The sequence below is a fragment of the Polyergus mexicanus genome, unplaced genomic scaffold, assembly GCF_030449975.1.
Source record: "Polyergus mexicanus isolate NDT 795.1 unplaced genomic scaffold, iyPolMexi1.0 SCAF_7, whole genome shotgun sequence".
NCBI lineage: Eukaryota > Metazoa > Arthropoda > Insecta > Hymenoptera > Formicidae > Polyergus > Polyergus mexicanus.
The window spans coordinates 11,079,277-11,097,116 of NW_027223327.1; the positions used below are offsets into that span (position 1 = coordinate 11,079,277).

Below are 17,840 nucleotides of genomic sequence, written 5' to 3' on the forward strand. Positions count from 1 at the left end.
ATTTGAAATAATAATCTGCGATTCGCGATGCGTTTGCATGCGGGCATCCCTTATTCCTTTGCTTGCGTATGTTCGCGATATCATATTTTATGAATAATAATAAATTTAATATTATTTTGCATCATGCTAGAAAGAAAGAGAGAGAGGGGGGTGAGGGGGCGGGGTTGAGAGAGGGAGAAAGATTCTTTATATAAAGTATTCAAATATCATCGAAGATACATCTTATATCTTTTGCGAAAAAAAAAAAAAAAAAAAATACAATTTATTAAATCTCAATTTTCTGCAAATTTCAAATCTCGTTTTTCTGCATCTCTTAATTGCAAAATTTATATTACCGCTACATAAAATTCATTTAATTCTAAAACGTTTAATAACTTTTCGTATGTCATTAAAATGCACAAAATTATATCATAATTTCCGATATATCATAAAATTATTTCTTTTTCATATTTGTTGTAGATATAAAAACGTAATCATGAGAGAGAAAGAAAGAGGAAATGATATTATTGTATATATCTAATGAAATAATATATATATTAAGTCTGAATACACATACTACTTAAAGAGTGTAATGAAGGCTATCTTTTTTACATTATATGTATAATTATTTTTGTATTGTTTACTTTCATATAAATATATTAATTAAATGTAATTAAACATAATTAAATATAATATAGTTAGTAAATATTCATTCTCTCTTCAATTAATAGCAACGTCTTTATACCTATGTGTCACGAATCTTTCATTTTCGTTCTATCATTGTGATTCGATACGTATAATCTAATGTGTATGTATGTAATGTATTGTATACTCTTATATCTCTTTTCCAAGAAAAACACACTCCACTTTTTTCCATTTCTCGGGAGAGTGATTTATGAAGTTTTCGTGAAGATCCTCCAAGGACCTACCTTCGTCATATTTGCGAGATGTTTATCTCTGTCGGTTTGTGTATCTCATACAAGAATACAAATATCTCAATACAAGTATCTATCCCATCGAGATTTTAAATGTTCTTCAAATTTGCTCATAGCGAAGAAACAATCTCTATCTGTATTCCCATTGGCAATTGCCATGTATCAGAAAGCTGATAAACTATAATTTTTCATAGTGTCATTTTTTTACGATGACTAAAGATAAACCTTTTAATTCGCGGAATGAAATATCACACACGCACAGATGCTACATTAATTTCCTTACTATTCGCTATTTCTAATGTCTTCTCCAATGTAACATTCATTATAAAGCAGCAGATGAATTGTAATATAATTGGAAAATGCGCACGCCTCCGTAGCTGCGCGTAATTTTGCGATAAATGTGACACGCGAAATATCTCATGCTTCGTTATTAATAATCATTCCATAATTGTGGTTAATATATAACAGGATTTACGTGCTTAAGAGTTTATTATATAAAACGCATATACGTATAAATGGAAAACATAATAGCATGAATCGGAGCAATTGATCATTTATAATTCGTTCTCTCCCGGCTTTTGTTCAATGAGCATTTAATAAATTTCATTAATTCATAAGCTGAAATAATAAGCAGCTACGTACTTATTGTGAATTAAGAACATATTTGATATTAGAATTTTGCATGGAGGCAGATTTGAACGTGAATATCTCGTGGTTAGTAGTCTTTCCCGTAACATTGCATATAGCGTCGATAACACCGTTATGCAACTTTGTCGTGATGCAGAGTGTGAGCACGGGCAAGCTCAACAAGTGTACCGCCACTGTTTCTTTGTGTCTCTCGCAAAACCTGATTAAACGCCAAACTTTTCGTATCGCGTGATATTCTGTCGTTTACCGAGTCGTTTTACGAGAATAGAAATTAAAGTGAAGTCCCCCGTTGTGTGTCATAATGTTCGTTGGAAATATAATTCGTCGAAAATAAATCTTATCGTTTAAACGTGCATCCCTGTTTCGCTAATGTCTCGAAAAACTGATTTACAAATCTTATTCATATCATATATGGTTCTTGAAAAATACTCTCAGCAGAGAGCGAATGGTAATATATGGTAACAATGATAGAGATCCGCATTTATAACATAGATTAGAAATATCTCTCTTGGGTCTTCAACAAAAAAATTATCTTAAATAAAAAATGAAAGAGAAATTTTAAACTAAATTTCTGAGCAATTAGAACTCTTGAAATTGCATAAAAAATAAGATTTATTATCTATTGTATTAAAATTTTTTAAACGCGAAAGTTTAAAGTCTCCTGAATTTTTAATCTTGAATAATTATGTATTCGCGATTAATTTTTTTATAAAAACAAAAAAATAAAAATTATTTATATTTATATTTTACTTTATTATTTTATTTTATATTTTTCAAAAATATACGATAATCTCTGAAACAATTTATGCAATTTATATTAATTACTATTGTATACACAAAAAAGAGATTATCATGTACGTCACATGTACGTCAGACATACCGGTTATCACACATAGAACTAATTATTGCTTGACACGCAATTTTGTATAATTGCAATGACAGGTTTTGCAAGAGGTCAACGATTAATTAGTATCTTAATTATCGTTGTTTCGCGATTTTCATCAAGTTTATGAGTGTTGGTAGCGTAACGAAAACATTTTAATTAGAACTGCCTATCTTTAGGATGAGAATGCGATTAGCATTCTCTGCACAGATTAATTATGTTGAAAATTTGTTTACATATACGCATACAATCTGCATTTCATTTGTGCAATATAACTTAACAGAAATTACTATATTATACTAATCACTATCCGCGTAAGAAACAACATGACTCTAACGTAATATCCTTTGTAACAGGATATAACTAACAAACTTGAGAGACGAAGAAAATTAATTTTTTTTTTAAGGATTTTTTATTATTACGCCACACTTAATTATATAAGATAATTATATAAAATTTACTTAAATTCAGTTTTAGTTGAACGTTTTGTTATAAAAATATATAACGATCGAAAACATGTAAAAGATATTAATGTGGAAAACGGTTTATCAAATTTTCGTTAAAAGAAAGTTAATTGCATATCAATTTAAGAGTAAAAAAATATCTTTGAACATACAAAGAATGATATCGATAAAATCTGACATAAAGGGAGCATTTTGCGGGAGTTTTCAGGAGTATAAGAAGATATGTCGTGTCGGTAAAAAAATTGACAAGTCATTTACCGTCGCCATAAAACTGAAGAAGTTGAGATTTAGTATAATTATTTTGACAAAAATAGACTAAAATCTGAAAATAATTAGCGTCAATGCTAAAATTTTGTATAATACATATATCGGATTTACATTGTAGCTAAATAAGCGGATTGCTATATATATATATATCCCGACCAATATAAATGAATTTTGCTTTAGTAATTATTGATATTTTGCCTTTTCGATGGTTAAATATATAGATAGATAAATAATTCTGTGCGCGCGTGGAAATAGCAATTTACAAATTTGTTTGCCTGCAATACAATAGAAACATTTTTCCTTTTTTAATACAATTAAATTCAAGCTCTATACAGGAATCGGATTAAAGGGTTACGAAAATTAATGCTAATTTGCAATACAGAACGAGTGTGATTATTTCACGGCTTTTATAACGAATGTTTTTCGCTGTCACAATATCGAATATCGGTTTACGCAGAATTTAAATGATATTTTTTAAATGAAAGGCAGCCCGAGTTTATCAATTTAAATTACGAGATGTTCATTCTATATTAGAATATAGAACGAAATTCATTAAAATTGAAATTTGTTACAATATTAAAAAACGCCACAACGCGACATCGAAGATAAATTATTCTTTTCGATAAAATGTTGACAATTAACGGTCTCTCACAAAATAAACCGCGGTCATGAAAAATCAATTAAATATAATTAAAAAATTGTCTTTTTTTTCTTTATATAATAATATTTTAAAATTTAATTTTTTGTTCATAAAAGTGGAATATGTAAGAGCAACAAGAAGTAATGTTAAAATTACAATTAAATGATCAATTTACAATATCACGAAAATTGGGAACACAAAAGGGACTATATGATGAAAATGTCCAATATGAAAATTTACACATACACATATATTGCTAGTACGAATTATAAGTTTCAAATTATGTTAACGGAACTTTCATTAAAAAGACTGAATAATATAACATGTAAAGTTGTGATAAATATTAAAGATGCTATCGCAACTTTGCCATTTTTCAGTTTGAACTAATGAAACAACAGCTTTAAAATATATGTATAATACTTTAATATATTATTGAAATTAGATTGACATATATAATAAAAAGAATAACTTGTATATTTAATCATTTTTTGCTTATCTATAAATGCTCTCTCACCTTGCAAATATTATGATCTAAACGATCATTGAATCTAGCCTAGTTTATAATTAATTAGATTAATTTGTTTTTACGATATAATAAAATAAAATTGATTGGTAGCACACGTAATGCTTGTATACAAAAAAGACATTATCATAATCGCTCCTTGAATTATAATTTGATTATTATCGTCATTTGCCATATTGTCAAATTGTGATATACAGCAAAAAGTAATCAGAATATTCTACCAGCAGAGATAAGAAAAGTAATTTTGAACGAGTATAGCTACACCTACACATTTTGCGCACTTCCGCCGATATACATGCAAGACACATTAATTCTAGACCGCAGAACAAAAGAAAACAAAAATAGGGAAAAAGAAGAAAAAATTAGAGAACGCGCTTGCCAACTTTTACAATCTTGTATAGCGCTATCATGCTAGATTATTTATCTCTATAATAAAGAAAGATATCAATTGAGATATAGAATAAGTGTTCAATATTTTCAATATAAATTGATTATTAATTTAATTTTAATAGCGTAATATATTGTATAATATATAAATAATAATCAACTATAAAAAATAAAGTTTTTTTGTAATAAAAAAAATTATGCTAGTTTATTTGTGTAAATTAATTTGTATTTTTGTGTGATACGCAAAAAAATATCTTTAGAAATATTAGCGATTTCAGTACTTAATAGCCTCCTATATGGAGATGAATTCGTGTATGTGTATGCGCGTCTGTCATGGACATCTTTCAATCGGCAAAGAGTTCTTTTCAAGCTATGTATATACGAATTAAGAAAGAATAATAGAAAAAAAGGAAGAATTAAAAACCAAAGGAATTCGCCTCTATCTCTCTGATTAAACAGACAATCCGAAATCTAAAACTAAACATATCTAGAAAAATAATTTCTTTGACTCGATTTAAAAAAATGGGGCTTATTAAAAACAATATTTATATTTTTTAATATGTTATTATATACTTTAATATATATATCTCACGAGTAAAAGGTTGCGATATTGCTTTTTTACATTAGAATTTAAAGATATAGAATTTAAAGATATTGTTCAAACTGCCTTCCAAAAAAATATTTTATTTCTTATTACAATGACTGTTGTTATTTATTATGTAATTTTTTATTATGCAATTTCTGATACTATCCCTAGCGTCGTACATCATTTACGCCACTCATGGAAGATCATCAATTTGAAATAAATAAATCAATTTGAAAATTTACATACATAACAATAGAAAACTAACATGAAACAAAAAGATCACGCTGTTTTATTATAATTTTGTTTTGAAAAAATTCTGCATAAATTTATTGGTTACATTTTGTGCGCGTACACAAGACATTCTATATCTATATGCATATATGTTATAAAATATTAGTATATAAAAAATTCAAATCTATAGAAGGAAACATAATCGTAATTAGAAAAAAGTTCCAATATCTTGAAATTAGAACGATTGATCTATTCAAAAGATAGAAATACCAAAGGCATAGAGATAGAAAGAGAGATTAAAAATTTTTACATATATTTATTCTTTTTATTTTATGTTCTTAAAACATAAAATAATTTAAATTTTTTAAATTGTTTCTTTTTTTGATTTACAAGATTTAAAATATTTATCGTCATTGAGCTATTTAACTAATCACCGTAATTAGGTTTGACACGTATGTCCTAATGAAAATTATTAGTCTTCTTACGAGAACTTCTGAAAATTGAGTCTATAATTCGCTATTTCCTTGCATCCTTTTCCTTACTCTTATCGTTCCCCAAGCTGTAATCTCTTGGTAAGTCGCTCTCAAAGCTCATTCAATTATAGCTTACAGTGCCTTCCATTTTCTATGCAAATACAACGAGCAGAGAGACAATAGAAATGAACAAAAAAAAAAAATATATATATATATATATATATATACATATATATGATACGACTAATGCCATTTTTTTCATTAAATTATATGATGTACGACGTTAGAGACAGTATCAGAAATTGCATAATAAAAAATTACATAATAAATAGCAACAGTCATTGTAATAACAAATAAAATATTTTTTTTGGAAGACAGTTTGAACAATATCTTTAAATTCTAATGTAAAAAAGCAAAATCGCAATTTTTTACTCGTGAGATATATATTAAAGTATATAGCGACAACAAAATATATGTTGATTAAATTATTTAGGCGTTACACGATATTTTCTTCACAAATAAAATTATTCCACACTTTGATTTATCATATTAAATAATTCAGATACAAGAAAAACAATAATGCAATTACAAGATAAAAATAATACGTATTAGTATTGTAGTAATTCTAATAATTCTTCTTAAAAATCATATATTGTATAATTCTCTCGTATTCTCTGTAGCATTATAATATTTTTCTTATAGTTTTTTATAATTATCTTATATTGTTACAAAATTAAAGAATATTTATCGATTACAGACTTTGACCTTTCGATTCAATTATGATCAAACTGAAAATAACGTTTATGGTAATAATTTGGTCCTCACCAATATATTGAAATTTGCATATTAGCATATTTAATTAGCACTACGGTATATTACATTTTTGCATAATTTTATAGAATTTTAAACAGATCAAGTAATTAAAATGATTAACCATTACGAAATATGATATAACAGATAAAATCAATTATAATGCATTAATTGTCAATAGCAATAAATTCAGATGTTTCAAACACTACAAATCTACAAGACAGAATACATCGCAACATAATAATCAAAATAATATATTTGTTGAGAGAAATTAATATTCTTTTTTTAATCTTAAAAATAAAATATTTTAAAAGTATTTTGACAAATAAATATTTAAAGTATTTATAACGAGTAAAATGAATATTTGTTGTAAATATCGCAATGTTATTTATCTTTAATTTATAATTACGAGAATATTTGTGTAAATTACTATTATATAATTGCAAAATTAAAATTATTGACCATAAAGGATATATTGCAATACGCACGTTGCATAAGAATTAGTTAGATTATAAAATGTTTATATAAATCATGAATGAATGTTTGCGGTGATTTAGTCTCTTGATTTAATTAAATCCTCTAGAGAGATCATTGCAAGGGATTGCACACATAACTTGCTAATTACTTCCTTGATTCTGCATTAGAGGAAGCGTCCTAACTAGATCTAATATTGAAATTATACACGATCACTGTATCAATCTAAACTCATAGAATAGCTTTTTAGCTAGGGATCTTATTTCAATATCGCAAAGAGAAAAGGATATTATGATATTCTTTTGAAGATATACAATGCAATATGTAAATTGATATAAAATCTTGTACGAATATTCTCGCAGATAATCCTTTTATTTATGAAATATCGAATGTCAAAAAATCTTAAGGAATGCGAAATAGTGAATATTTTGTCTGCCAAAGAGTTCCGCATGAAATTCTGACGAAAAACTTCGAAAGCTTTTACCATGGAAAAATATTACAGCACTGATGTAAAAACATGAAGAAGTACGGGGAATTGACAGCAGACAAGGCGCAATGAAATTTAAAAATTGCCACGTGTCCCGGGGCATAGAGCTTATACACTCGATAGAAACTTTAGCGCTTATACCACATTCGCACTCCGTAGAGTCCGATAAATTCAACACTCGCTCCCTTTGGTGTGCATCGGCTTATTATAGCGGATGACTTCGACTCGCACTAACGAACAGAGCGGCAAAGTTACCTTAGTATTTCGGTGATGCGACGTATATTTCATCGGCACGATAAACTACATTTAGGCGGTCGCAAAGAGATGGATATACTGATGCGCACTTCAATTGTAAAATACTAAGAATTAAGGTCTCTCTCTCTCTCTCTCTCTCTCTCTTTCTTTTGCAAAATTGTATCTTGTTCCGAACAAAATTATATTTTGACATTTTTATTGTGTTTCGTTCCGATCGCTCGCTTGCGCTGCGCGGAGAATAAAATTATATACTTAAAATATTTAAAAAAATTCAAAATCTTTTGCCGTATTCTTTGTTCTTTTGCTTTCTTATTAATAAAAAATCGCTATTTTTGATTTAACGAAAGCGTACTGTAGATATAATCTATGTATTACAATAAATGTAATAAATCTTTTACAACAATTTTATGAGACAAAATTGAATCTAAAATATATATAAGAATATTTTTTTTAAACATAAGAAATATAAATGAATTATACAAATATATTATCGAACAGCAAGTCTTCAAAATAAAAATATTTATTAATTAAGTTTTAAAGTTATTTCTTTGAAATTTTTTGTCGCAAAATATTAAAAATATAATAGAAAATGTAAATAAGTACAAAATTTTGTTATTATTTTATCTTGAAGATCTTATTAATGAAATGACTGGACACTAAAAAGATAAAAAATGTTAAAGTGAAAAAAACAAAAAGTAGTACAATTAATGCGCAAGAAATTAAAGAATAAAAGCTAGATATTAAATAAAATTGTTCAATATACTAGCATCTTACAGCGTGTATTTTATTTTTAATTAATTATTATTATTATCTGTATTTTAATGAATGATTTTCTGTAATTTTAATCTATTCTTCTTTTTTAATCTTATTTAATAAATGTTACTAATAAAACTCTAATAATACATTCTTTCGAGAATCTTAATTTTTTAATCTTAATTTTTAATTTATATATATATATATATATATATGGTGAAAAATTAATAAGAAGTGTCATTCTTGGGACAATCGCAATTTACATATTGTGTTAAAATATCTCTGTAATCAAAATTTTGTTAAAAGCTAATCAACGCGAATGATAAATATTTTTGGAGATGCATTTTGATATAGCTTTATACATAAATGTATAGGCGATCAGATAACTGAAAATTAAAATTTGTGAGAAATTTGATATTTTCTATTAAATAAAAATATGTATTTAATGCATAATGTATTCTTTGCGCTTTTATCATATGTGTTAATATTTTTACTCTAAATCGCTATTATAATACTTTCAAAATGAAGTTATTGGCATATTTAATGTCACGTATTGATTAATCGTAACTAACTCATAAATTTGATGTAAAATAATCTGAACATACTCGAATCTATACTCGAATAATTTTATAAGAAGAACCTGTTTGTCCTATATAAGACACATTACATTGGAAGCCTGTTGCTTCTACGATATAATCGAAGAGTGGCACGAAATTCGCCCGTTCTCGTCTGGAAGTTAAACGACTGATCTTGAGTTTTTGCACAAAGCTAGAGAGAAGAGATTAAGAAAATAATAAATTTGTACAATCAGTTTGTACACGTCTATAATTTGATATTTGAAGATCAAGTCTCTGCGGCTCATTCTACTATTTTACGAAAACGATATGATTCGAAAAATATTTCTGATAATTTTTGTTATATACGTCAATACAAATTTTTCTATACAAAGCGCCATTTTTCTTCTTTCTTTCGCTCTCTCTTTTATATATATATAAAAAGATATAATATAATTTTTTAAATATGGAAATTGACAACTTGTGCAAAAGGAAGTATAAATTAAAGAGTGCTTAGATTTATCATATAAATATCTTAAAAAAATATAAGAATTATGAAGATACTGAAAGATTACAATACTTTTTATTTATTTCTTATTTTTTAGAAGTAACTCTCATTAGATCTTTGCGTATAAAGTTATCTGTCTTATTTTTTTTTTATTAATCTCATTATTTCTCTTTTTTAAATTTTCTTAAAAAGTTTGCGTAGTAGCTAATTAGCTTTGTAAAATCATCAACCAATTTTATCTTAATAATTGTATACACATATATTTTATGAAGTTCATGAGCATAATAACCAAATTTACAAGGTACACATAACATCAACTTTTAATCTCCTTAATTCAAAAGTAAAGTTAAATTATTTTAAGAAGATTAATATAAGATTATATAAAAATATTGTTAATTAAATACGAATACTCGATTCTTAATTCACAAAGAGACAAAAAATATATTTTATTACAATTTAGTAATGCGAAGATTTTTATCTCTATAAAATTTTTATTTTTAGTTTCATTTAGACAAAAGAGAAAAAGAGAGAAGAGAGAGGCACCATATACAATTTTTATTTAGTCATGCAAAAGAAAAATATCAATTCAATATTTATATTTATATTTGTAATACAAAAATTCATTGTTTGAATAGCCTTTTTTATTTTTCAAAAATGTGTAAAGATACGTAAAGGTAAAAAATATAATATTAAATATAATAAATTTAGAAAAAGGAACGAAAAATTGTTAGTATTATTAATCTCATAGGCCATAGATCAAATAGATGTGAATATATTGTTCAAGTTTTTTGCGATAACAGAAAATATAACTTTTATAGTTTTGTTTTCATGGATATTTTAAGCATACAAGATAAATTTTATAATCGTATAAAATTACGTGAAGTTAAAAAAAAAAAGATAAAATTAAATTAATAAAAATATTTAATATAATAAAGATATATAAAAATAAAATTCAATAAGCTAGAAATTAATTGATTATTTCGCAATTTCGAGAGGAAAGAGAGAAAAGAGAGTGTGCCTTTTTTTTTCATTAAAAATTAGAATCACTCACCTTTCAAAAGTAAGATCGAAAGTGTCAAAAGATATGGGGATGTAACAGTGAAATCGATAAAAGAAATCGACGATCCGATTCGAGTTTGACAATCCTCAGGGTTTCGAGGTGAGAACTGTTCGGTTTGGCGAACAGCGGTCAACTGACTGAATCCGAAGCTCCGCGTGCTTCAAGTTAACGTAATGCTAGCGGCGCGGTGACGTCATGGGGTACATGGACCAATGAGAGGACTGAGCTTGCACCCCTAAACAGGGGTGGAACGGCCCCCACCGACCGGTTTGCAAAGGGAGTCTGCATCTCGGACACCTGGATGAACGGCGATTCGAACGACGATCGTCTGTTCCTCTTTTCTACGCGTGAACCTTTTCTTGCTCACTTTCTCAACGTGGACTTCGCCCACGTGAAGAATGTTTAACTATGACGTCATTGTAGTATCCTCTGATGAATGAAAGGCGTTATAAAATCAATCACCATTATTAAACGAATTAAACATATATAGTGTCCTATTCGGTATGACGAGTTTATTCACTTCGATGATTAACTCTGACCTCATAATTCAATGCCTCTATCGAAGGTTGTAATCATCATCCGATTTATCTTAGAAAAAGGAATGAATTCGGAAAAGGAATTCATATCGCTTTTTTTTTCTGATTAAATAAACATGGGATGAAGTTTCGCTCTGCTTTTGTATCTCGTAATAAATGATTTGATATGGAATTAAAGCAAATGATGATTAATATGTTTATAAAGACGCAACTTTTTCCGCTCGGGGAATTTTTTGTTTTATATTTTAATACAAATGCTAGTATCTTTCTCCATAAGCCTTTCAAATATAGAACAAGAAACAATAATTAATAATAATATCTTTTAACTTATTTTTTTTAATGGTTCTCTTAATATTTTGCAACAAAAAATCTCCATTTAAAAACAGAAAGGTCAAAAGCAGATTTAAGGCGGATTTAAAGCGAAGGGTATAAATGTTCGAATATGGCTTTTTTCTTTCTTTTGCATGTATGATATTTAAAAAGATGTGATAAAAATTATGTATTTCTAGGAATAGGATTGTATTTTTCTCTACATTTTTTAATATTGATTTATATTATACGAGAATATGACAAGATACGACATGAGAAAATATTCTTCCGCGCGTAAGTATATTTGTCGTTACATATCATTACAAGTCCAATATGAATGAATACTTTTATATACCTATTATAAAAGAATATTTTGTCAAATCGTATAATAAGAATCAATAACTCTCTGTCTATAGATTAATTAATATAAAATCGATTACAATATAAAGTGAAACGAAATATATCATTTTCAAAAACACGTTCTCGAATATGTTGATCAAAAAAATTAATACATGTTATTAATACATGTATAAAATTATGTATACGGAAGAGTGATTATAATGGAACAAAATATGCCGCGGATGTTATATATTCTACAAAAAGGATTATTATAAAGAAAAAGCATTTTTTTATAGTGAACCGATAACTATTATAAAGTCTTTGTAAAAAACTATTGACGTAATTAAATTTTACAATTATACCAAAAGCGCGAATTATAACGTCTCTTTCTTCGATCAACCAGCATGTATTAAATGAATTGTAATTTTTCCTGATATTATCGCATAAATATATTTTTATTATGGTTATCTATCTAGAGATGTCATATCCAAAAAAAGTATTATTCAAAGTACTATTAACATTTTTGTCTTGAATTGTCAGACACTTTTTGTTTTGCACAACTTAAAGTGGATAAACTATTCTTGAAGATATATATGCAATAGCTTTCTTTTTGATAATTATAGGTAATTTACATTAAAGGGACATACCCGTTTGAACCTTCGAAAAATGAGTAGATTTTCTAAATCTTTTTGCAGCGCAACAATTTGATAAAAACTTTTTTTTTACAATATTATTAAGTACTTAAATAAAAATTTTCAGCTTAACTTTTTTTTTTTTTTTTTTTAAGTTATGCGAATATTGGAAAGATTTATGTTTTCATGCATACCGTGCATGAAAACTTGGGCTACGTTCAACGGATTGACTTTAAATTTTGCATACGAATTCCTAATAGGATTCCGCATCTGCTAACGAAACATTTTTTAAATCCGATTCCCTTTATTTTGTTAATAATATTGTATTAATATTGTAAAAAAATAAAAGATTTTTATCAAATCATTGCTCTGCGAAAAAAATCTAGAAAATATACTCATTTCTCGAGGTTTCAAACGAGCCCTCTCAATTAATACGTTGTATGTAATATTTTAACAATATTAAGTCGGAAATTTAGACATGTTTGGTGAAACAGCATGAGTTTTGCCCGAGGATAGATGTGATAACCGAATTAGAACCCCCAAGTGCGTTAATCGCTTCGTATTTGTTATCTCGGAAGATGGTAATCTTTATGGGGATTTGTGTGCCGTAAAATAAACCGGAGCAAATACAAATTTTACTGTTTTAAAACGTTTGCCTTGAAAATGCAACATATAACATTGCACATTGCACATTAAATATTATCCATATATTTTTCTATATAAAATATGTTTAATTTTCATATTGATTTGATCACGTTTTACTATCAACATCGGTAGCATCTGCCTTATTTAAAAATAAATGTTATCGATACGTTGGCGCATCGATTTTTAGATAGCACTTTTTAAACGAGAAAAGAAATTTATGAACGATAACAACGAGATATAATAGCTATTGCTCGATACGAGAATCTCATTAATCGATGATGTCAAGTACACTCGTCATTCGCCGAACGTGTCATATGTTCATCGATTAACGAGATTTTCGCATTAAGCAATAGCTATTATATCTCATTGTTATCATCCAACTGTCATAAAACGTGAAAAGTAAATAAAACAATACATAAAGTCATGACACCTACGGTAAATATTAACAAAATTATTAACACTTTATATAATCCTATATACTTGCAATCAATAATAAAGTAATGGAGGGAAAGAAAGGAAGAGTTACAAATTTAATTAACTCGAAACACATTAATGAATAGAAATTAATATATAGAAATAATAATATCATATGGTCGTAAAATTTTTTACCCAAGTCTCTTTCTTTCCCTTCTTTGTAAAACTACGCATTTCAACGATTTCAAATAAAAGAAAAATAATAAGAGCAACAGAAAGGACGATAAAAGAGTGTTCATTTCTTAAAGGTAAATATGAACATTATTATGTGGAATACCATTATACATTTTAAATTTTAAAAATGAAAGAGAAATAGATTTACCATGCAACAGAAGCAACAGAATAAAGAATAACAAAGTGCTATCTCATTTCTTACAAATAAATATCATTTTTGTACATTGAGTATTATTGTGCACTGCAATTATGAAATTGGAAAGAAAAGTTTATCACTTTAAAATCATGCTTTTTCAAACATGAGTAAATGGTTAGTTACAGTCTTACTATCCCGAGTTCCATTAGAGAGAGTCTCGTCACTTATTATTATACATCGAACGAAGGCGATGTTCCCGATCGATCTTTCACAATTTACACCTTTAACCGCGTGAATGTTCTTCGAACAAAGAAAAAGTCACCTTAACGTGCTTCTGCGGAGTATTTTTATAAACTGGCGTATTATATAAAAGACAAGGGAGATAGAAGATGTGCCACCGTACTGACCTTTGAGAAAAACAGATATGTTGTATGTGTGTGAGGCCTATGAATACACACATACGTTCAAACCGCTTCGTCATAGATATTCACGAAGTGGTCCATAGTGCGTAGTCAATAGTTATTATCTTCATTCATATCTCGCAGGCAAAGAAAATCGGTTCGCTACAATCGTCGCTTGTAGAGCAAATGTTGTACAGTAACATCTCATACCAAGCGAGATATACAATATATATTTAGAAATTGATTCTTTTTGTGTGACAGATTTATAACGACGGTTTTTTTATTCAAAAAAATTCTTATGGAAAAAGCTCTTTATTTGTGTTACTCTCTCTTTCCAGTCTTCGGTGTTATGTTTCTTGACAAGCGTATCTTGAACTATATGATTATTAAAGTAAAAGTAATTTGCAGTTAATCAAGAGATAAGGTTTTGTTATATATATATATATATATATATATATATATATATATATATATATATATATATATATAACAAGCAAATATATAACATTTTGTTATATATATATAACAAAATCTTATCTCTTAATTAACTGCAAATTATTGTACTTTTACTTTAATAATCATATAGTTCAAGATACGCTTGTCAAGAAATATAACACCGAAGGCTGGAAAGAGAGAGTAACAAATAAAGAGCTTTTTCCATAAGAATTTTTTAATATATATATATATATATATATATATATAGAGAGAGAGAGAGAGAGAGAGAGAGAGAGAGAACTTTGAATTTACGAAAACATTTTTCTATTATATAAACTACCTCTATTTAAAAAAATATAATATGATAGCTTACATATCGCGACATAATCTAACAATCCACGGAGTAAGTTATTATCATCATTTCAAAAAGTTAGTCTTCCAACTGAAAAAGTATAACGATGGTTTTTCCTTATGGGATTTGAGAAGAGTGACTATGACATTTGCAAGAAAATAAAATGCTTTCAGTTTCACAGTCGATCTGCTGCGGTCGCAAACCGTTACTAACATCTTGAGAAGAAAGTATTCCCAAGTGATTGTCTCTCCGACGTTCTCATTCACGTGAACCGAGTGATATACATATATATAGTCTGTATGCAGAATATCTCCTAACATTTGTATCAAATGTCCTGACCGTAAAGTTTGACTAATTTAAAATTGACTTTTTTTATTCTTATTGTGCATGCAAGAATATATATTTTATATAATATATTACTCTCTCTCTCTCTCTCTTTTATACATACACACATTCCCTCAATATATTGTATATTATATATATTATAATAATTGTATGAACGTATTTTTCTTTTATTATACATAAAATGTAAAACATCCAACTAACATGAATAGATTTGGTGGATAAACCAAATTTAAAAAAAATTATTTTATTGTAAAAGATTCTGTTATATTTATTTTATTTTATTCGAGCACTTATATTTATTGTTGAGATGACATTATAACTTTTTCGTATTGCCCGATTCCATCCTTTTGTTTCGCGTACCGTACGAGCGAGTGGGTCGCCTGTCAAAACTATGCGAACGTCCGCTTGATTTATATCATAAATTCAATTGATGTCGAAACTAAAAATACCGCGCGATGACCGCTTTTCTCATAGCCATTTTATCACATTTTACGCTAAAATTTATATATAACGTGTACTAGAAAATATCTCTTATTAATCACGCATTTCTGATGAAAAATTGCTGTATAACACATTTGTTTCTTAATGTTGACTAGAAAAAAATAATGAAAAATTATTTGACAAACCGTGATATTATAAATAATTAATAATACTATTTGGAAAATACGTTGACTTATCTATCAAAAAAATAGTGTTCACTTTTTTAAAAATAAAATTATTAATATATTTCTATCTGTGTAATAAATGTGATTGTTCAATCAGAAATTATTGTGAAAGAATATAAGCTTCTCGCGAGAGTTTAACATTTGCGTCTGTTTTGCAAAAGAGATGAAAATATATAGAATAGAAGCAATTTCCTTATAACATCAATAAAATTGTATTCATTTCTCTATAAATTACTCGTAATTATATTAACGACTATTTTATCGTGCGATTAATTAGTATGCACTTCAACTATCTACTTTATATATTAGCCAATCTCTTTTGCAAGTTGTAATCAAACATCGTAGGATGTAAAAGAAGCGTCGAAGATATCTACATCGATTTATCGTTTTCCCCTAAACGTGAGACACGAAAATATATATCGCTCATGAGGGATAGAAAGGACGTAGAAATTTGCCGCAAGGTAGATCGACCGCTTTTACTCTGGCAAAAGATTCAGCTTAGAAATTACGTAGATTGATCGGATTTAACGACGCCAAAAAGCTGCATCCTGTCGAAGATCCTTACTTATTTCCTTCCGCCGATTGACGAGTTCCGATTTAATACTCGATATCCTGTTATCGTCATACCGGAAGTAAAGCGATCGAGTTAAAGTGACTTGTCGCGTCGCTCAGCAAACGGACACGTCTAAATTCGCATCCGATAAATGATTTAAATTATTGCATCGAATGTCTAATTTGGAAACCGCAGAGAGCTTCCCGCCGTCAAAAATGACAATAGATAAATTAATCCTTAAAAATTATATTATATAAAAATAAATCAAAATTTAGTTTGACGTTAGATAAAAGTGAATTAAAATATAATATTGATAATTGTATTAAAAAACTTTTTTTTTCGGTTATTCTTATCTTTTTTCAAATACTTGTGCATTTTCTGCAAATTCTTATATTAGATAAAAAATATTTTGCAAAAATTTTAAATATTTTTCATACTGCATTTATGTATAACATCCAAAATGTATAAAAATAATTGTAATAGTTTTAAATATATATATATGTTTTAAATATTTGTTACATTTGGGATTAAGATACTTAAATATTAAGGAGTACACATACAAAACTAGAAAAGAAAAAATAATATTTTATATATTTTGAGAAACTTTTAATTATTTATTTGTTTTTCGTACAAATAAGGACAATGTTTCTTCTCAAGGCTCTTCGATTTGAGAAATTTCATTTATCTTGTTAAAAGTTATATTATTACGTCAATCTATAATTTTCTTGAATTTGTAAAATTATGAATAATTTTCTTGTTTTCGAAAAAGAAGTTATTTCTTTTTCATTTCCATCTGATATCTACTTCCGTTTCCTGCTTTTATTTTTGCTATCATTTTTTTTATTTCAGAAAGATTACATTGTTCTCTTTGGTATTTTTGCTTTCTTTGATTCTCTAAAACATCTATATGCCTCTAGTTATATTTGA

At 27.4% G+C, this 17,840-nt stretch overlaps 1 protein-coding gene and 1 long non-coding RNA gene across 3 annotated transcripts in view; one reads left to right on the forward strand and one right to left on the reverse strand.

Annotated features, from left to right (window-relative positions):
• The window catches only part of Tk (tachykinins), a 53,022-nt gene extending 41,982 nt beyond the window's left edge, over positions 1-11,040 (reverse strand). For both annotated transcript variants that reach the window (XM_070299239.1, XM_070299237.1), the window contains exon 1: positions 10,909-11,040. The gene's annotated coding sequence lies outside the window, so the exon portion shown is untranslated. The remainder of the gene's footprint in view (positions 1-10,908) is intronic.
• Positions 1-17,840, forward strand: part of LOC138935012 (uncharacterized) — a 72,582-nt gene that overhangs the window by 43,251 nt on the left and 11,491 nt on the right. The window lies entirely within an intron of this gene.